The sequence below is a fragment of the Zalophus californianus genome, chromosome 2, assembly GCF_009762305.2.
Source record: "Zalophus californianus isolate mZalCal1 chromosome 2, mZalCal1.pri.v2, whole genome shotgun sequence".
Lineage (NCBI taxonomy): Eukaryota > Metazoa > Chordata > Mammalia > Carnivora > Otariidae > Zalophus > Zalophus californianus.
Window position 1 is genome coordinate 162,991,671 of NC_045596.1, and position 6,334 is coordinate 162,998,004.

Here is a 6,334-nt window from a genome sequence, read left to right on the forward strand (position 1 = left end):
GCAGGAGGGGAAGAATGAAGGGGAGTAAGTCAGAGGGGGAGAGGAACTATGAGAGACGATGGACTCTGAAAAACAAACTGAGGTTTCTAGAGGGGAGGGGTTTGGGGGGATGGGTTAGCCTGGTGATGGGTATTAAAGAGGGCACGTTCTGCGTGGAGCACTGGGTGTTATGCACAAACAATGAATCATGGAACACTACATCAAAAACTAATGATGTATGGTGATTAACATAACAATAAAAAATTAAAAAAAAAACATGGATCTTGGGAATGGTTTTTTGGGTATGACAACTAAAGCACAAGGAACAACAACAAAAAAAAGACAAGTGGGACTACATCAAAATTAAAAGCTTTTGCACAGAAAAATAAATGATCAACAAAGTGAAAAAGACAACATGTGGAATGGGAAAGAAGTATTTGTAAGCCAAAAATCTAATAAAAGTTTAATATCCAAAAAATATGTAAAAAAAAAAAAAACCCTCATACCACGCAATAGCAAACAAAGAAAAAATCTGGTTTAAAAATGAGCAAAATACATGAATAGACATTTCTCCAAAGACAATATACAAAAGGCTAACAGGTACATAAAAAGATGCATGATGAGGCGAATGTTGGCTTGCCTCTGCAGTGGCTCCCTTACCTTGGAGAGCTAAGTAGTGGGAGATCCTTTGGCCACCGTGTGGGCCGGAGATCGAAACAACATAAACATTAAACATTGCAGCTGCCTCAGACTGCTGGGAATTTCAGGATGACAGACACTTCTGAAGCTGTTCCCAATTTTGAAGAGGTGTTTGCCAGTAGATTCACAGAAGATGACAAGGAGTACCAGGAATAGCTGAAACGCCCTCCTGAGTCCCCTCCAATCGTTGAGGAATGGAATAGCAGAGCTGGTGGGAACCAAGGAAATAGAGGCAATCGGTTGCAAGATAACAGACAGTTTAGAGGTAGGGATAGCAGACGGGGGTGGCCAAGTGACAATCGATCCAATCAGTGGCATGGACGATCCTGGGGTAACGATTACCCGCAGCACAGACAAGAACCTTACTACCCCCATCAATACAGACACTATGGTTACAATCAACGGCCTCCCTATGGTTACTACTGATGGAAACGTCAGCAGCTTTTAGTAAAACCATTTCCTCTGTTAACATGACAAAAGTTTGTGTGTATCTTCTGTTGGTCATAGTTTTACATCTGAATTCAGAGAGTGGATCATTAATTTTTTGGAACTTATGACTTTAAAAAAAAAAAAGAGCTCTTACTAGAGATGTGATGGTTCAGTGTGCCCCTAAAAAGGTTGTGGATTATATTGCCTGACTTCTACCTCAGATTCTTCTTTGTTTCATGACTTAATAGTGCTTTGAACTTGGTGTCTGTTTTCCTTGTTTGACCTACATGGGGTTCTGTCTTTGTTTTACACAGAAATAAAAATTTTACAGTAGAAAATGCTCGATTTGACTTTGTAAGATAAGGAAGTATCTATATACTCAGATGTGCTCATTCCAAAATTTTTACAGAGGTTAGTACAGTCAACTCCTGAAAGCGCAACGATGCTTACTTGTAACATATTGTACGTGACATCAGCAGTTAAAGGTAAAACAATTGTAGATGCTTCTTTTGGCTTTTATTATGTCCGTGGTACTTTATCATTACTCCAGATATGAGTCAGTTCCACAATCGCTTTGGTCTCTTTTTAGAGGCATGTCAGGAATAAAGCCATAAACTGGGGAAGGGACCTTCTCAGTTTCAGTGGTGGTCAGATTGGGGCACACAGTCATTTCATTATGAACTGTGAGGCTTTTTGCTAACTTAACAAAGCTGATCAAAATTCACGTTATGAAAAAGTTTAACTGTGTAAATGTTCCCCTTACCTTTTCAATAGTATGTATATAATGCTGTATTCCGACTACTTACTTTTATGGTATTTAATGTGAATTGATTGTACAATGTTATACAATGTTATATTCACTTCTGAATGTGCACCTTGCTGCTTCCTCTGGTATAAATACAGTGATGCTATAACTTCAAAAAAAAAAAAAAAGATGCTTGACATCCCTAGTCATTAGGGAAATGCAAATCAAGAAAAAAAAGAACACAATAAGCTATAATTTCATGCCTGTTAGAACAGCCATCATCCAAAAGCCAAGAGATAGCAAATGCTGGGGAGCATGTGAAGAGAAGGGACCCCTGTGAACTGTTAGTGAGATTCCAAGCAGGCACAGCTACGACAGAAAACAGTGTGGAGGATCCTCAAAAAATTAAAAATAGAACTACCATATGATTTAGCAATTCTACTTCTGGGAATATACTCAAAGGAAATGAAAACACTAACTCAAAAAGATATTTGCATATTGACACAGCAGCATTATTTATAATAGCCAAGATATGGAAACAACCTAAGTATCCCATCAATGGATGAATAGATGAAGAAGTACACACACACACACACACACACGCACACACACTGGAATATTATTCAGCCATAAAAATGAGGAAATCTTGCCATTTGTGACAATGTGAATGGATCTTGAGGACATTATACTAAGTGAAATAAGTAAGACAGAGAAATACAAATATTGTATGATGTCAAGTTTAGATACCTGGAATCTTAAAACAAAAAACTCCAAACTCATAAAAAAAAAAAGAGGGCACCTGGGTGGCTCAGTTGGTTAAGCGACTGCCTTCGGCTCAGGTCATGATCCTGGAATCCCGGGATCGAGTCCCACATCGGGCTCCCTGCTCAGCAGGGAGTCTGCTTCTCCCTCTGACCCTCCCCCCTCTCATGCTCTCTCTCTATCTCATTCTCTCTCTCAAATAAATAAATAAAATCTTAAAATAAATAAATAAAATAAATTTAAAAAAAGAGCTCAGATTTGTGGTTACTTGAGATAAGGGTGGGGGGAGGCTGAATTAGAGGAAGGTGGTCAGAAACACAAATTTCCAGTTACTAGATAAATAAGTACTAGGGATTAATGTACAACATAATGACTACAGTGAGTGCTGCTGTAGGATACATAGGAAAGTTGTTGAGAGTAAATCCTAAGAGTTCTCATCACAAGGAAAAAATATAAATTTTTTAGAATTACATGTTTTGGTAATATGATTCTTGTTCCTAAGTTATGCCATACAGTGGAAATTAAGGTCCAGATTCCCCTCAAAATTTGGCACTTGAAGTCATTCCAAGCTTTGGGTTGGCCTAGCTGATCTAAGGCAGTTGGGTTGGCCTAGTTGCTCTATGCCAGTTGTATTCATTTCCCCTAGCTTGGAAGCCTTTTTCTTGAGGTATTGTAGACACATCTACTTAAATGTCAAAGAGGCAAATACCACCATTAAAACTGCTGTCCTTCCAGATATTACAATGAATTATAAATTTTAAAAATACCAATCACTCACAAATCAACAGGCAAGAGAAGAAAGCAAATCATCAGAAAAATCTTTATGGTGACTATTTAACCTCTCTTCTTCCCTTCCAAACTTTAAAAAAAATTATTCTCCATTCTCTGTTTCTACTTCTTTATCTCATAGCTTCTCCTCAGACCACTGCAATCTGGCTTCTACTTTATTCATCACTACATTACACAGTATTTTGCTGCTTCCTCTCTGCCTACACCAGGGCCTGGCACATGGTATGCTTTAAATAAAATATTTACTGAAGGGGCACCTGGGTGGATCAGTCGAGTAAGTGTCCAACTCTTGGTTTCAGTTCAGGTCATGATCTCAGGGTCCTGAGATCAAGCCCCATGCACGTCAGGCTCCATGCTCAGTATAGAGTTTGCTCATCCATCTCCCTCTGCTCCTCCCCTGCTCACTGGCTCTCAGGCTCTCTCTCCCTTTCTCCAATAAATAAATAAAAAAAACAAACAAACTTAAAAAATATATACTGAAGAAAGGAATTATTCTTTCCATGGTCATCAATGACCTTGTTAAATCAAATAGACATTTTTTGGTCCTCAATTTAATTGACCTTTCTGCCACACTGAATGCTACCAATCACTTTCTACTTCTTGAAATCTCTGCTCCATCAATCTCTTAATTGACAGAGTTCTGTGAGTTTTGTGCTCAGCCAACATTTTTTCACTCTTCATATTCTTTACTTTCAACCATCATATAAATGATACATCTCACAAATCAAAATCTGTAACTTCAGTCCTCACTTCTCACCTGAGCTTCACACTCATATATCCAATTCTGCCTTTAAAGAAGCAGCTGCCATGGTCCTTCATATCTAATATGTCCAACACTAAACTCATCATTGTCTCCCACTCAAGTCTTATTCTCCTTTATTTAATTGATTTTTTAAAGACTTTTTTGGGGGAGAAATTACCAAATGCCAATTGCTGGGTTAGGGTACTTGAATATAATAACTAAAAAGAAAACAGTTGTTCCTGGCCTCATTGAATTGTCAGTGTAGCAGTAGACACAGACAAATAAGAGATTACAATACGGTATGGATAAGTGCTATGAACTGAAAATTACAAAGTCTGTACAAGTGCACTGCAAGGTTTCTTCATGGTCTGCTGGGGGTGTCTCTCAAGGCTTCTTGAATGGAGTGATATTTAGGTCAAAAACCAGCTGAGACAGGGATTGTTTGCTGTGAGAAACAGAAATCCACCCAAATAATGGTAACATATATGTGAATGCAAATAATTAATCTGGGAGGTAATCACAGGAAATACCAAGAAAGGGGAGGTGTAAGAGGGAAGGAAACAAAGTTAGTAGGCCACTGCTGTGGGAAACTGGGGCTCATTCCTGACAAACCCACCTCAGTTAACCTAACAAAAGGGCAAGGACTCTCTGCATATTCAGGTATCCACTAACTTCCATCAGATATTGATTCAGTGCTGATCCTAAGAGACATTAATTCTTCTGACACTTAGACCTAAATTCATACAGATCAGTTGTGCTCCAGCATCCAGAGAAAATCCTCAGGCAAAGAGTCATAGGTGCTTTCTATTGGAAGCAATTGAGTCATTGAAGATTGGGATGATGAATGCCCAGAGGATATGGATGGAATGCCCACAGTATCTATTACACTGTATCTTTTTCACAACTCAGATCCACTTGTGTCCCACGTTAAGTTTACTCTGCTATGTCATTGATTCTTCAAGGTGGTGGCCAGTCACAATATTCAAATATATAATTTTTTTTTCAAAGTACAATGGGAGAGATGGTGGGACATGCTACAGACTCTGCTGTTTAGTTGGTGCTAAAGCCATAATTTTATCTTTCCTTTAACACCCACTGTAGACTTCTCTCATCCTTGGCCAACTGTTCCTCTGGTCTAGGTTGCTTGCCCAAAAGGATAACCCAGATCTTTATCTGTGAGGAATCTGAGACTCTGGTTACTATGCCTTTTCCATGGGAATGGCTGCTGCATTTGCCCATTTATTTCTTTGTTTAGAGCACTAGGCATATAGGAATCCAAGAGGCATCCTAGTGAATGCTTGAGTTTCCAATGTACTTCTTCCCGTCCCATTACATACCAACCTTTCTATCTCCTCATGATATCACAGTAAATTACACCTGCTTCTATAGTAATTTCTTTCTTCTTCACTGGTATAAGGAATCTGAAATGATTAAGTTTAGGTTATAATTTAGTGTAGGAGCTACAGGCAGGTGACCCCACAGTAGGCCACCTAGGCATGCAGATTTTGCCAAGCTACAAAAAATCCAGGCCCAAAAGACTCAGGAAAGAACTTTAGCCTCCCTACATCAACTACCTAAAAGAATTTAGAAAGAAGACCTGCTCCAGGAAGAGAGCTATCACCATAAATAACCACACTATATTATGAGCTAGATATGGTACCCTTGCAAGACCTCTTTGATGAAAGCCTTCTCTATGTCCTATTGTGTCTGAATGACCCAGCAAACATCTGTTTAACAAATATTTATTCTTTTCATCTTCCTATGAATTACATTCTTTCCCTTTGGAGTCCCAGACTACTACTCCCTTATATTTAGTTCAGGATGACATATGCACCTCATTATGCCTGACCATCTTTGGAATTTCATGTCTGCGTGGATTTCCTGTGAGTACAAACTAAACTTGATTTTTTTCAGTTAAGTTATCTCATGTCAATTTAATTTTTAGTCCAGCTAGAAGATCTTGAAGGAAATGAAAATTTTTTCTCCCCCACATTAGGTTTAGAAAAACTTTGAAGTATCCCATGATAGAAGTATCTTACCACTTTTCACCTGCTTCCAGACAACAAGGCCCCCAGCTTTTAAAAGAGAGGCAAAAGTTTTAGGGACAAGATGCACAATTTATGAAGCTAGTCCAGGAATGATGGTGAGAAGGGTTATGCCTACCTCTTCATTCTTAAATTCATGCATTG

At 38.7% G+C, this 6,334-nt stretch overlaps 1 pseudogene; it reads left to right on the top strand.

Annotated features, from left to right (window-relative positions):
- The first annotated feature begins 688 nt into the window (after positions 1–688).
- LOC113925178 lies at positions 689–1,104 on the top strand (annotated as a pseudogene).
- Positions 1,105–6,334: the final 5,230 nt, after the last annotated feature.